At 39.3% G+C, this 16,128-nt stretch overlaps 1 long non-coding RNA gene across 2 annotated transcripts in view; it reads right to left on the bottom strand.

The window, feature by feature from the left end:
- Window positions 1-16,128, bottom strand: part of LOC122810868 — a 483,768-nt gene that overhangs the window by 36,169 nt on the left and 431,471 nt on the right. The gene's annotated exons all lie outside the window — the stretch shown is intronic.

Here is a 16,128-nt window from a genome sequence, read left to right as displayed (position 1 = left end):
CCAGATGATGACCATGCTGTAAATACGTCCAACTAATTATGGGCAGTGTCAGCTTTTTGTGTTTTACTATTAACACTGGGTTATGTGAAACCACACATACAAACTGTGGTGCCACTTTAAACAAACATTTTGAAATTTGAAGGCAATATTGTGTATTTACACACTAAATTGTAATCTGTGCATTAAAGATACTTGTAATGACTTACTATATAGGATTTTATTGTGCTTGTAAATGTACAATTTGTGAGATATCTTGTCTTACTAGTTTTTATATCAAGCTCTTTTAAATCTGCATTTGGTAACTTTACAACTTGTAATATTGATGTGCAATATTGTTTTTTGGTTTTGTTGTCCTATTATGGTACAAGTGGATAGTATTTTTACCACTTGATCTGTATGAAGTACTGGCTTATTACCCAGAATGGCAAGTATTTTAACCCATGGTCCTTTTTCATGCATCTTTGTGCTATTTAGTATTGGTAGAAATCATACCTGCTTTTTACCATTACATTTATTTTTGTGTTATTATTAACACACTGTGATATTTTTTGTATGATGTCTTTTGTTGTCAAACCTGTTATATCCTCAGGGGGTAATGTACAGCATTTAATAGAGACTGAGCTGTTTACTGAAATGTTTATGTCAGTCTTTGATTTTTTTTTTTTTACCTTTATGTATGCCTGACCTTATTTAGCTAACCATGCAGTTACATTTGTGTTAAATGTTATTTTACCAAAGGTACATGCTGTATGCTTTTTATAACTGAAGTTGTCTTGTGATGTATTTTGTGTAGCATTTTTTTTAACTTACTGTCATTCGTGAAATGTTGTAATAAACAACCCTGATTTTCTCTGTTTGGCATTTTACCAAAAGGAGTCCACTGAGTACAATACTTGCAATAACAATCACATTTTTTTATGTTTATCAAAACTTGTTTGTCCTAATAACTTTTTGGGAATACTTTTAAGAACCTTTGAACAAAGCTTGGCATTCAGTCTTGTACATTTGTTTCTAAAAAAAAAAGAGAAACAAACTTTATTGAGCATCTGCTCCCCCTTTTTTGAAAAGTGATGCACTTAGACACTGTCAAACTCAGATTTGATGAATATGCTTCACCTCAAAAAAGATCCCTCCTCACCAACCCAAGGGAAGGGAGACTTAAACCTGACATCAAGTTATAAATACTGGAGGAAGAGGGACACAGATTCATCACCCAGAGACTTCTATGCTGTGGAACAAACAACTCCGCAGGTGAGGCACCTCTCCTCTCTGGCCTTTCCTAAGAATGGATGGAGATGGAGGATGGAGATATATGATACAGAGTTACTTCAGTGTGCTGACAGAGGCACAGCAAGCACAGCAAAATGATTTATATAGTTTTATTCAAGGGGTGGTAGCCACACATGCCTATGAACTATGCTATAAGCTGCCTTATATAATGGGCAGAGTAGTAGCAGACCTGAAATGTCCCATGGTAGGAAACTTTGCTGCTGATTACTGTAGACAATGACTCTCATTTGATCGCTGTGGACTAGCAAGGTCTTGTTGTTTTTACTTTGACCTTATAGCCCAAAGGCCCTGTTTGTTCCATTACTTAATCACACTGCTCTGTGATGTCTTAACCATTTTTGATGTTGTTTTACCTTTAACAAAGGTCTGTTATGTCCACTCTCTGCATCAAAAGGTAGTTGTGTGGGTACTTTCCTGCCTGTCATGATTTCAAATGGTGAAATCCCTGTCTTGTTGTTTGGGGTAGCTTTTACCCCTAACATAATTTCTGGCAAATGTTGCACCCATGTAGCATTTGTTTTAACTAAGTTTTATTTATGAAATATTGTAATTGCCTCTGTTTTGATGTTCAGAATGATGCAAATGAAATGCAGATGTCTGTGTTGAATGCTGTGTACCTTGTCTCGCAGCTGCATTTTTATTTATAGTCCTTGAAGCATGTTTTAGACACTGAACATTCAGCTTGTCTCAAGCTGTACCTGACTTTATTACATTGTATGAATGAATGCTGCTTTATTTATTTGATTTCATGCTTTTAGCTAAGACCATTTTAATCCTTTAATATCTGTATGCTAGTAAAGAAAAATACATGTACTTAACTGACTATATTATTTTTACATATATTACAGCAACAGATGTGTATATACATCTAACTAGCAAATGGATGTGCACATGCATTTATGCATTTTTAAACCAATCAATGTATAAATTTCCTCTGTTTTATTTTAAAATACAAAACTGTTTATGTTAGCAGAAACACAGTGGGAAACAAAACCTTTAGCCTTTTTTTTTGGTTGTCCTTAAGACTACTGAAAAGGGAGTCCTTTTCCCTTTCTTTAGCTTTACACATCCAATCATTAAAAGCTGCCCAGCACAACCTTGGTATTTTTCCTTTATTTTTTAATTTCTTTTGCAAATTAGTCAATATATCTTTATTAAAACTACCATTTTCGGGAAAAGCAAGATCACTGTCATTTTTAGTAAGGGCGATCCACTGATTTAAAAACATACAACTGTCCCGGGACACACAATAAAATATATAACCAGCTGGTGTACCTCTTTCTGGCTCATTTATTTTTCCTGCACTCGCTCCCATTTTTACTCAGTAAGCTATACTTGTTTAACATAGGTTTAGCTAAGGCGTTATATAAACGTCTTGTTACCCCACTATCATTTCTCCTTTCATACTTATGTCACCAGTATTTTTGTATTAACCCACATTCATACTGCACATTCAATAGCAGAAGAGAAATGCATGCCACTTACCTCAAAACAACTGAATGAGAGAAATCATATATTTTTTAGCATAAAAAAAATTAAAATCTTTAAGGCAGGCAAATACAGAGAGATGAAAGAAACACTGCAGAAAAAGAAAAGTATGTTATGGGCCCTTTCATTAGTGGTATTTCATCCACTTCCGGACTGCTGCAGCTTGTTCTCAATTCAGATCAGAGTCACGGCACCAATTGTTACATTTCACAATACTTTGAAAATGAAGACAGATACAGTTCTTTCTCTCTTTCAGTGGTTTTTATTATCTACAGTACACACGTGCAGGAGCCTCAGCACCAGGGAAACTCCCAGAACAAAGGAATAAACAAGCTTATATACTGGTGATATTGCTGACAGTACAAAAATATAAAAATGAACCAATTAGGTCATTATACAGGGCAATTAACCAATCAAAGGTTTACCCGTAAAAAGACAATTCACATCATATCTCTGGGCAAAGAAAGAAAATCGGATGCACTTCCATAAAAGGCACATTTCCTGCTTTCAGGCAGACTCTTGTTTTTCAGCATTTTCTCGTTGCTCAGAGTCCATTCAAAGTTCACAGTACACAGTACATTTTAATGCATACAGACTGTCACATACTCAATTCCCTCAAACACATGCTTTGGCTGTTCATATTTTACAGTAGGTTAGGAGGTTGGGCAGTTCAAGCCAGTGGAGCTGTCTCAAAGCAGTACAGTGATTAGCTCTATATGAGCAATTTGCAGCAAAGCGGGCAATTCTGTTATAGCAGGTTTCCATTTTGCTTAAGTTCAGTTTTGTTGAGATTAGTCAGAATGGGAGATGCATAGAGATCGTGTGTTGTTGGTAAGAAATGGTATGATACGGTAGAGTGATCCCAGTTTGGCATGTCCTTTTTTAATAGTTAAGTTGAGATGACTATCACATTTTAGGTGGGAGTCTATGGTTATTCCAAATAGCTTAGCCTGTGCCACTGGAGGGACTGGAGTAGCATTTGTGGAGTAGATAGTGAATTGACTTATCAGTGTTTTTGTTAGAACTGGTTATAAACATAAGCTGAGTTTTCTTTGGAGTGAGGATAAGTTGGGCTTTGGTAAGGTAGTTTTGAATGTCAGAGAATGCTAGTTGAGTTGTTTGCAGGAGGGTGTGAATGTTTTGTGCAGCACAGATTAAGGTAATGTCATCTGCATACTGAATGATAGATGCATGCTGTGTGAAGGTATGGAGGTCATTTGTGAGGATTGTGAATTGTAGTGGTCCTAAGATAGAACCCTGTGGGACTCCTATAGTTATGGGCAGCTGAGGAGAGAGAGAATTTTCCCATTTCTTTAATCCTTTTAGTTGCCCCAGGCTGCAGTGCTATCCTGCCTTCGGTGTTCCCCACCTGTCTCAACAACCGCCTGAACAGTACCAGGTCTAGGATATTTATCCTGTCCAAGACTGCTGCCTCCTCCCTAAAGCTAAGGAAAAGAGACAAACCTCTTTAGTCATCTCTCCCCCAAAGAACTCAAGAAAGTACATCTCATTCTGACTGTTACCTACCTTCCACTTTGTTACATACACTTCAGGTGCCTACTGCTAACTCCATAGCCAGGACAGCCAGCAGCTAAACCATTCCCCCCCTACTTTAATCAGTATATCCACTCTAATAGCCTCCTTAACTTTATCTGTGTAAAACTACCTTTCTCCTTAGAGCTGCACTCTGTTCAGCCTTGGTTGTAGTTTCACCCATTGCCCACTAGGTGGCACCCCCTTGCCTATTTTGCCTCCAGCATACAGAATTTTACCAAACACCCCTCTCTAACTTTGTCAGACCCACTTACACTCCTTCCTCCCTCCCTCCATTGCTACCACACATTTCACTATCACCTTTACTTACCCAAACAATCAGCAGTTCACTGATTGTTTTGCCTGCAATTGGTCCTTTTCTGGCTCTCTTTTCATATACTATACCACCTTTCCTCAACCCTGATTCACCCTCTTTGTACTACACCTCCCTACACCTTCCTCACTATCCATCTATGCTCTTCTTGTTTCTAGACCCACCCCCTCTCTCCGCCCTACCTTCGATAACTATTCTACACCATAAATCTTATCCTTTTGTAGTCAACCCTGCAAGATAAGTCTACAGGTCACTTCCTGTTTGTACCTGCACTATCCCTCTTTACTCCACCCCTTTTTCCCCTATTTCCTCACCTAACCTATAAATATACCTGCCCCCAAGTGGCGCTATTTTAAATCCTTTTAGTTGCCCCAGGCTGCTGTGCTATCCTGCCTTCGGTGCTCCCCACCTGTGCAAGTGATATTTATGACGTTTTTTTTTTTCTCTTTATTGTTGCTCTTTATGGTTACTCACTACTGCTAAATGTATAACTGTTTCTGCAAATAATCTGTCATTACTCTACTGCTAAAACTGTGTTAGCTGATAAGATTCTATTGTGTTTTACATCTAAACTGTTAGGACCATGTGTTTCAGTAGCATTTCTGCATACGAACAGGGTATATAGCTGTAGCGCATTGTTTATTGCATATTCTAATCAAAAGTGTGCTAGCCGATATATATCTTTTGTGTTTATACATCTAATCTATTTAAGACAACGTGTTTCAGTAGCATTCTTGCCTTATAAACAGCTTAGAGAGCTGTTGCGCTTTGATTACTGTATAATTTAAACAAGCTTGTTAACTTGGATTGAAATAATTAGCCGAGTTGAAAAGAGTTATGTTTAGCATGACTATGATCAATGTAGATATGTTGGTTAAGAGGCTTTGAGTACTGCTCTGCTTATCTTAAATTAAAGAAAGTCAACTAGTGTTAGCACAGAGAATATCACAAGGGGCGGTTGTGTACAACCCTAGTCGCTATCACTACAAACAAGGTATCTTTAACTGTTCTATCCTACCCTGTGGACTGTGTACCATTAAGGTGAATTTGAGGGTATTATCCTCCTTTACTCTCCGTGATTCTCTGAAGGCTCAACTAATTACTTTGCCTAAAAGTTCCAGCACAACCCATAACTTTCTGGTAGCATTTTAACCTTACTAACAGCAGATCCCAAGGTGCGACTATGACTGTACCCTGGTCGCTACTTACTCCTCACATAGTTCTTTACTGACTTCGCTAACCTGGCAGTCAGAGCATTGTTAATGGGTAATTTGAGTGCTTTTGTCCACCATTCTGTAACTTTGTGAAGTGCAGATCCCAAGGTGCGGCTGCTACTCAACTCTAGTCGCTCTAACTCCAAACAAAGTTCCCTAATACCTTAGCTAAGCCTTGTAATCGGCACATTGTTTAAGGGAATTTGAATGTTGTTGTTTACTTAATTGTGTAGAGCATATCCCAAGGGGCAGCTGCTACACTCCCTGGATGCTATCACTTCCAACAAGCATTTAAAAGAACTAACTAACCCTATAGAGTAAGTCTCTTAACTGCCTTATATATATTTCAGGTAGCTGTTTCCCGCTACATGCTTTGCATAGTCACTTTTATTAGCTTATTGAGCAGATGATAGTATAATTTCAATGCTGACTGCTAGACATTATTGGTGACATACTGCTTTTCAATATAGACTTTATTTTTAAACGGTTACTACATTTGCTGATTAAGCAGACTGGTAGTGGACTTAAGAACCATTTGATACATTGTGTTTTAGACCTTGAAGAACTCACAGTCTCTTACCAGCTGCTTCTACCTTGCCGAAGTGTTAATTCAAATAACACACTTTGGATAATGACCTAAGCATTTTTTGGCCTGTTATGTTTTCTAATATACAGTATGTTACCATTTTGTTTGCTTATAGACTGCTTCTACTTTACCTAAGCCTGTGTTAACTTAATTTTTTTATTGGATAACAACCTATTGCATCTATGGCCAATTTGTTCTCACATGTACAGTGTTTTATCACATACTTTGCTTACAGTCTATGTTTAGTCCCACTGCCTATTTCAACACATTTTCTCTTTTCCCTTTGTGCACCCAGCTCAACAACTGCCTGAACAGTACCAGGTTTAGGGTATTTATCCTGTCCAAGACTGCTGCCTCTCTCCCCCAAAGAACTCAAGAAAGTAAGTCTCATTCTGACTGTTACCTACCTTCCAGTTTGTTACATACACTTCAGGTGCCTACTGCTAACTCCATAGCCAGGACAGCCAGCAGCTAAACCCTTCCCCCCTCCCTTAATCAGTATATCCACTCTAACAGCCTCCTTAACTTTATCTGTGTAAAACTACCTTTCTCCTTAGAGCTGCACTCTGGTTCAGCCTTGGTTGTAGTTTCACCCCTTACCCACTAGGTGGCACCCCCCTTCCAGGATCTTCCCCCTTGCCTATTTTGCCTCCAGCATACAGAATTTTACCAAACACCCCTCTCTAACTTTCTGTCAGACCCACTTACACTCCTTCCTCCCTCCATTGCTACCACACATTTCACTATCACCTTTACTTACCCAAACAATCAGCAGTTCACTGATTGTTTTCCCTGCAAACTGGTCCTTCTCTGGCTCTACCCACTCGGTTCACCCTGCGGGCTCACTCCACTCCCCTACCCCCAAATCTCACTCATCCCCACTACTCCTAAATTTATAATTAACTAACCACACACCCCCATTAATTGGACAATCCCACTAACCACTTTCACCCTATCACTACTCGGCCTTAATTCACACACACCCCTTCCCACACTTTCCTACAAATCACTCTACTTCACCACCACACATTTTTTATCTTAATTTATCTAGCAAACTACCCACTATGTCTACACCTACCACCACTTCAATTCTAAAACTTAAGCCACTGTGCTACCTAACACCACCACTTTTGATACTTCATTTAGCCACTACCTGCCTTACTACTTCCAACATCAGCCACTTACACATATACTCAAACTCACACCCCTCCTGTAATACTAACCCACCTCTTCACACACTAGGCCACTCCAAAACCTATACTTTCTGTACAAACTAATTACTTAAACCCAAGGAATAAAAACTATTACCAATTCCTACTAAAATTCTCCAAACTCAAAGAGTTTACTACTTAACCTCATAGTTGACAGAGATATCCATCCCAACCCAGGCTCTAACTCTCCAGCTACCACTCACACCAAAATAAAAAGTCCCACCAACATAAGAAATTGCCCCCAAAGCATTTCTAGTCTGCCACCTAAATATCAGAAGTATAAAAAACAAACTACAAGAGCAACATGCTCTCATAGACATCCACTCCCCCGATATCTTTTGCCTCACTGAAACTTGGCTCAAACCCACAATCCCCGACAATGAAATACTTCCCCCTGGTTACAATATTACTAGAATAGATTGTACAGGTAAAAAAGGAGGTGGAGTTGCCATACTTTACAAATCCACCCTCGAGCTATCCACAATTAACATCCCACTAAACCTGACTGCCACCAATACAGAAACTATCCTCTCTAAAATCCAACTCAATAACAACAAATATATTAACATAGTGTGTAGCTATATTCCCCCAGGCAATAATATTAACACCCTAGAAATTGCTCTCCATTGGTTATCCTCCACCCACCCCCAAGAAACAATAATTCTCGGGGACTTTAACATCGACTGGACATCCTGTTCAGCTGACTTCCCCACTATCCATATTGACTTACATGGTTTCACCCAAACAATTTCTACCCCCACTAGAATCAACAAACACAGCAATAAGGAAAGCACCTTAGACTGGATCTTAATAAATCACAAACCACATTTATACAAATCAGGCACCCAACCCGAGGCCATGAGCGATTACCTGCTAACCTACATAATGAGAAATAGAGAAGACGTGCCCCACCAAACCACCTTTAAAACTCTCCGATCCAAAAAAAAAATTTAACCTAAATAGTTTCCTATCTGATTTAAGCTCTTTTAAATGGGACAATCTTAAACTACTCCCTCTTGACCAAGCAGTTTCTCACTAACACCAGATTCCTAGCGATTCTAGACAACTATGCTCCCACACGTAGAATCAGAACCAAAAACAAAATAGCTCAATGGCTTACCAACACTACCAGACAAAAACGAACAGCCAGAAATGCAGCATGGACCTCTTGGAGATCCACTAAATCCCCTCAAGCCCACCAGCTATTTAAACAATTAAGAAACAAAGCTAAAGATCCATCCTGCAAGACAAGCAAAGCTACTATGTCAACTTGCAGCAAAAACACCAAAATTACCCTCAAATATTTTGGTCAGGCGCGAATAAACTACTGCACCCAGGAAAATCTGCTACCCCCACCCCATCAACAACTTTACACCTAGCCCCTGATTCTGTGGCTAAGACCTTTAACACTTTCTTCACCGAAACTGTAAAATCCCTAGCTAATGATCTACCTTCCTCCTCCTTGACTACTAGCACAGCTATTCAGGAGAACCCCCTCCCCTTAAAATTTGACTACATCCCTACAGACTATATCAAATCATTACTAAAAAAATTAAAACCTACCTCCCTGGCAGCAGACCAACTCTTCCTGCAAAGTTTCTACAAAAAGCTGCCAACTTAATAGCTTATCCAATCTCCATCTTAATCAAATGTTCTATCCAGGAATCCTGCATTCCACCCATTTGGAAAATAGCTCATATTATTCCACTTCATAAACGGGGAAACTCCACTGAACTCTCCAACTTCAGACCTATCGCCATACTATCTCCCCTAGCCAAAATAATGGAGAAATGCATACAAAAACAACTTCTTAACCACCTGACGCACAATAATTTCCTAGCACCATCCCAGCACGGTTTCAGACCAGCCCACAGTACTACCACTGGCCTTCTCACATTCTCCCACAAAATAAATCTAAACCGCAATCAAAACCTGCTTTCCTCTGCAATCTTCCTTGATTTGTTAAAAGCATTTGACATGGTTAACCACAACCTACTCAGACTCTCTCAAATCCCTGTCCATAGACAACCTAGCAATCAACTGGTTCCACTCTTACTTACACGGTAGGCAGCAAGCAGTCCAGTGGAAAGAGCATCTATCCCCTCTTTTACCATTCACTTTAGGTGTACCCCAAGGTTCTATTCTGGGACCCCTCCTTTTCTCTATTTTCATAAATGACCTGCCCAAAGCTATCCCTCATGCTACTACTATACAGTACGCCGACGACTCCACACTAATTTGCTCTGCTGCAACTCCCACAGAATTACAATCCCTATCCCAAACAACCTTCAAAAAAGTAGGGAACTGGCTTAATAATTGTCAGCTCTCATTGAACCCAAACAAAACTAAACTTCTACTATTCTCCCCACCCGAAAGATTGCACCACCATTTTCAGTCTCTTCTCATAATGACACCATAGGCTCTCTAGAACCAACTACAAAACTGCTAGATATAATCATTGATAATAATCTAAACTACAATGCCCATATAGACAAAACTATAAAAACAGTAAACAAAAAAGTAGGCTCCATGTATAGGATTAACAAATTTCTAACCCCAACTGAGAGAACAGCCATAGCTCGTACACATCTTCTGTCATCTCTCCTCTATGCCTCACCCATCTTCACTAACTTATCCAAATCTAATCTCAACAAACTCACAAAATGTTACAATATAGCAAGATTTAGCAAACAACGACCACAGTATCCAAAAAGTTCTTTAATAAAATCTCTGACGTCTCGGCCAAAGCCTTCAAGGAGAATAAAATTTTACACAAGCACCCACCTTTTATATCAAGCTAATAGCTCAATTAAACAATTAAGCAATTAATTAAGCAGCACTCTCCAATTGAACTCAGCATTGAGCCCACAAGGAGACATAGTTTTATACTTTAAAATGAACAGAGCTTCTTTTTGCAGTAACACAGTTTTAACATCCTGCTGACAATACATTATTGGCTTAACTTGTTCTAAAATAGTGGCTTTTAAACCTTCACTATTTTTATTATGACATTCTAAAAAGTGTAAAGCTACAGGGCTTTCAACATTACCATTCTTAATGTCCCTTATATGCTCTAACAATCTCAGTTTGAAAGCCCTTTTAGTTTCTCCTATATAATACATATTGCATGGACAACATAGAGCATAAATAACCCCTACTGACTTACAGCAAAACTGCTTAACAGGAGTAAACTTAACATCATTAATAAATGGAAAATAAGATGTAATATATTTGCAACTTTTACAGTTTCCACAAGGGAAAGTGCCAACTTGGCATGGTTCTTTATATATTGAAGATGGAGGCAAAATAAATTTACTTTTAACCAAAAAATTTTTTAAATTTCTACCTCTCCGATACGAAAATTGTAAATTAACATTCAGCCACTGTTCAACATTTTTACAAGAAAGTAAAAAAGACCAAAATTGTTTTACTATATCAAGAAATTGTAAAGTAAAGCAACCATAAGTAGTTACAAAATACATGTTTTCTTTACAATTATAATTACCATTATATTGAGCCACATTTTCGCAGGGAAAATCACTATTTACATCATCAAAAAGCTTAACTCTTTTAACTAATTTATCAAAACTTCTATTTAAAATATCTTTATGATATCCCCTACTTAAAAAAGATTCCACCAAAATGTTCCATCTTCACTAACTTATCCAAATCTAATCTCAACAAACTCACAAAATGTTACAACAATATAGCAAGATTTGCCTCAGGCTCAGAGTACAGAACTCACCACTGCCATAATCTTCAAAAATTAGGTTGGCTAGAGCTACCCAACCAAATCTATTATAACCAACTCATAGTAACTCATAAAATCCTCCACCAACCTACCCACACTCCCAGTCTAGCCAATATCATTATCCCATACTTCAACCTAGCATCCCTTCGCTCTTCCAGCAGAATGCTAGTACAACCTACCAAAGCCAACAACTCAGCAGGTGATTCCTTATTCTCTAACATTGCTGGCAGAAAATGGAACTCCCTTCCTGCTGAACTCACCAGCAATTGCTCCTTGCCTCACTTCAAAATATCACTAAAGACACACATGCACAATAACTGGCTATGTCCTTGTCTAAACCCTGACTAAAACCCAATTTACTCAGTCTGAGTTACTACACTGACTTGAGTTTCCACCAAAGCTTGTCTCACTCTTAGTTAGGCTTAGTCAAACCCAATGTCACTGATATAATCCATTTCCATCTTAGCTATCTAAGATGATTCCCCTTTTCTCTCCGTACCCTCCTTCAATTTATTTTTCTTCCACCCCTTTATTATCTCTAGCTTCCATCATCTGAACTGCTACCATCCTTTCTCAGCTTCTGCTGCCTTCTACCCAACCTACCTTTCTGGCACCTCATTCTTCCTCTCTTTCTTTATAAACGGCCTTCCTTTTCCTATCTCCTCTTCCTACACCCTTATTTCTCTAATATGTTCTTTTTCCCCTTTATTGCTTCCTCCATCTCCCACTTTTTTTTACTTCACTTATCAATTTAAACCTTACTTTGAAACTTTCTTCATTATGGAACCTATTTGTAGTTGACTTCTGATATCTGTTAAATTGATTAATATCTCTGTAAATATTACCTTAGTTAGAACATTCTCTTAAATGTGTAACCTTTTTGCATTTTTCTTTTGATTTTTGTTAAATTGCTAATATTACTGCATACATCATGTTAAATGTTTTATTTTGGAGCTTTTCTCCCCAGGCCTCCACTGAAAATGCACATGTATCCAGTCGAACTTTCCCGGTTAACAAATGTAAAATAAATAAAAATAAATAAATAAAATTTCACAGCTTGGTACCGGTCAGTTAAGTAGCTTTGGAACCAGGTAAGAGTGGAATTTGATCGGTGATATTGGTTTAGTTTGTTTAGCAGGATTTGGTGTGAGACTGTGTCAAATGCTTTGGACATGTCCAAAAAAAAAAGAGTGGACACCTGCAGGCCTTCATTTTTGAGACAGTTTACTGTGTCTGTGAAGCAGAGGAGGGCTGTAGTGGTACTATGGGCAGGTCTGAAACCATGCTGAGTAGGTGACAGGATGTTGTTGTCTAGGAGATATTTTAGCATCTGGGTATGGAGGCATTTTTCTAGGATTTTGGCCAGGGGGAAAAGTAAAGCAATGGGTCTGTTGTTATTAAGTTCAGTGGAGGTCCCGCCTTTATGTATGGGTGTACCATAAAATATTTTCCAGAGTTTGGGCACATAGTTGTCAACAGTTGATTTGTTTATGAGAGTGGAGATTGGGATTGCAATAGCATCTGCTAAGAAATAACTGGGAAGTAGGTTGGCTGCTGTTGATGAGGTTTTTAGTTTGGAGACCATGCTTTTGATTTGAAGTGGTGGAAACTGTTTTGAGGGTAAAGCTCATATTAGTGTTATTTATGTTGGGGGGATAGTGAGGAAGGAATTGTCCTGTGATACTAAGGATAGAATTGAGTTCACAAAGTGGGATTTGAATTGCGTTTCGAAGGGAAGTTTAGTGTCACGGGTGGTTGGTTTGGGGGTAGCCTTTTGGGTGGATTTTAATAGCTGGTTTACATTTTTCAAAAACGTTTTGGGGGTTGTGTTGGTATTTAGTTTGTAATGTCATGTAGTAGGATTTTTTTGTCCAGCCTAATGCATTTTTTTGCATGGTTGCGCAGTTCTTGGTACTTAGGCTTTGTGTTTCTTTGGTTTTTTGATAGTAAAGCCAGGCAGTGTCTCTGGACTTGAGGATTTGTTAGGTTTCTTTACTGAGCCAGGGGTTTTTTAGAGGTTCTAACCTTGACTTTGCGCAATGGAGCGACAGTGTCTAGGTGTTGTAGAAATGTTTTGTTGAAATATGCTACGGCCTGGTCAAGTGATAGGGTTTTTTGGGGGGGTCCAGTCGCAGTTACAGAGTAAAGTATTGAGAACCTCAGGAGATAATTTTTTTGTGTTTCTAGTGGATATATAGTTAGTGGTTTTGCACATGCTTGTTCTACTACATATAAAGTATATTATGTTGTTGTCACTTAAGGTGTCTGGGAGACTGCCTGCGTGGGGGTACAATGTGGGGTTGTTAGTTAGGACCCAGTCAAAGATGGATTCCCTTTTAGATTTTTTATCACATCTAGTTGGAATTTGGACTAGCTGCTGGTAGCCATGGAGATTTATTAGATTACTTGGAGGTTCTGATATGCAGGTGAACCAATCTAGGTTGAAATCCCCCAGAATAAGAGTTTCTTGTGAGTATGTGGAAGAATACCAGGATAAGAAGTCTTCAAGGCTAGCTGGTGTATTACCAGGTGGAATATAGATCACAATTGTGGTGATGACCTTTTCAGGGTGAAGTTGAAGTCATGAGATAAGTATGTCCCAGTTATTGGTGGAGTGGTAGGAGTTTGGTAATTGATGTACAGTTAAGTTGGACTTGTACAGTAATGCAGTTCCACCCCCTTTACTAAGTGGTCTGTCTTGTCTAATGATATTGTAGCCGGTAGGGAGAACTTCTGAATTAGCTATGTTTTTATTTAGCCGGGTTTCAGTTAAAGCAACTGGGGAGTAGTGTGCTATCGTGGCCTGGAGTTCAGGTATTTTATTTTTGATACTTCTAATATTAATATTTAGCATTAAAAGATGGTTGGTTTTGCTGCTGTTGATTTGCCCAGGGATGAAGACAGTGGTGGTGTTATGTTCTGACATTTGTGTTGGGCAGGATGGATTTGGGCCTGGGTTGGGGTGGATATCCCCACTTATGGTGAGCCGGGTGTTAAAATGGTGATAGAGCTTGGTGAGGAGTGTGAGAAAGTATTGTGTTTTTTGGAGTAGGAATGACAGCGTATGTGCTTAGTTCTGAATTGGTCCATTATGTAGTTCTTGAACAATTGTGGGCAGATATTATTATAATGTGTGGTGTCTGTATATGAGAGTGCATAATGTAGTGTTGTGCTATTATGTTTAGGGACATTGCTAGAGTGATAACTTGTGGTGTTATAAAGAATTATGAGAAGACAGACTAGACTTAGTTGTGTGATGGTCATGGTTATAAAGTTTAAGTTGGTTCTAGGTGGGGATCTGAACAGGAATTATAGGGTTGCACTATATGTGGATGGTTAAGTAGTGTGGGTGATGTAAAAAATGCCTAGTGGGAATGAGAGTGATTGGGAGTATTTTGTGTGGAGCACGTTGGTGTGGTATAATGTGATCTGACTTAAGGAGCTGTGATTGGTGGAGGTGATGTGAGGGTGAGCTGTGGGTGTGGCTGTGATTACTATAAATGTAGAGGTAGTAGGGGCGGGAGGGAATATGGGGCAGGGTAGCAGAGAGAGCCCAAGCGTTAGCGAGGGCGAACAGAGCGGGGCAGAGCCCACCAACACAAGAGTAAAAATTAAGTATTACTTTACAAATCTGAACACTTTAAACAAATTCCTGAGGTCTAATGGCTCATCAGCAAGCAGAATGCAATTGCTGAAGAGCACTTGTGTCCTGGTGGGAGACTAGAAATTTAAATATGGCTCCATGCTCATCAGGATTCTAATATAGACTTAGTATTGAGGGAAGGAGATAGGGCGGCCATGGTGGTGCAGCGGTTAGCATTGTATCCTCATAGCAAGAGGTTCTCCGGTTCATTCCTTGGCTGGGGTTTTTTCTGTGCAGAGTCTGCATGTCCTCCCTGTGGTCGTGTGGGTTTCCTCCGGGTGCTCCGGTTTCCTCCTTCATCCTCAAGACATGCTGTAGGTGGATTGGACACTCCAAATTGGCCCTAGGCATGAGTGTGTGCATCTGTGTGTCTTCTGTGGAAGGTTGGGCACCGGGCTGGCAACACAACAGTAAAACTCCACTGCCAATCATGAGCGGAGAGGTGATCCGCTGTGGTGACCCCTTACCAGGAAAAAGCCAAAAGAAGAAGAAGAATATTGGGGGAGGGAGATGGCACAGGGGGTGTACACCAGGTGGAAGGCAAAGAAACCAGAGAGGCAACCAGTGGAAATCTATCAGTGAAGGCCTCAGAGGGGCTAAGTAATAATTCAAACTACCTGTAAAGTGAAGGAGAGAAGAGACAGCAAATTTTACTAAGGTTGGGAGTGTGTCTTCACATTTTCTTGCTGATTAGTAACCAGTTTGTGCACAGATTAGAGTAGGGAGATACATTAGTAATGAAGGGGAATGTATAGAGATGCAAATAAATAGGTGGGCCTCCAAGTGATACAAACTAAGGCAGAAAGCACTGAGAGGGTTGCTTGATGGTTATTTTAGTCACAGGGATCTGAATTAAATGTATGCTATTGGACAGTTAGGATTACTGCACTAGCTGGGGGGGAAGACTCAAGACTACAACAGTCAGTTTTATTAGCACTCTGAGAACTACTAAGAAATACTGCTAATGTAATAGCTTCACTCTCATAAAACATACAAGTAGAATGCCTGGGTGGACTGACCCTGCTCTTGAAGCTCAAAATGTATATCTTTGTTTGGTTTTGCAGTACTGATTCCTTCT

The sequence above is a fragment of the Protopterus annectens genome, chromosome 9.part0, assembly GCF_019279795.1.
Source record: "Protopterus annectens isolate FY-2018-M chromosome 9.part0, PAN1.0, whole genome shotgun sequence".
Taxonomy (NCBI): Eukaryota; Metazoa; Chordata; order Ceratodontiformes; family Protopteridae; genus Protopterus; species Protopterus annectens.
This window is presented reverse-complemented; position numbering and strand designations above follow the sequence as displayed.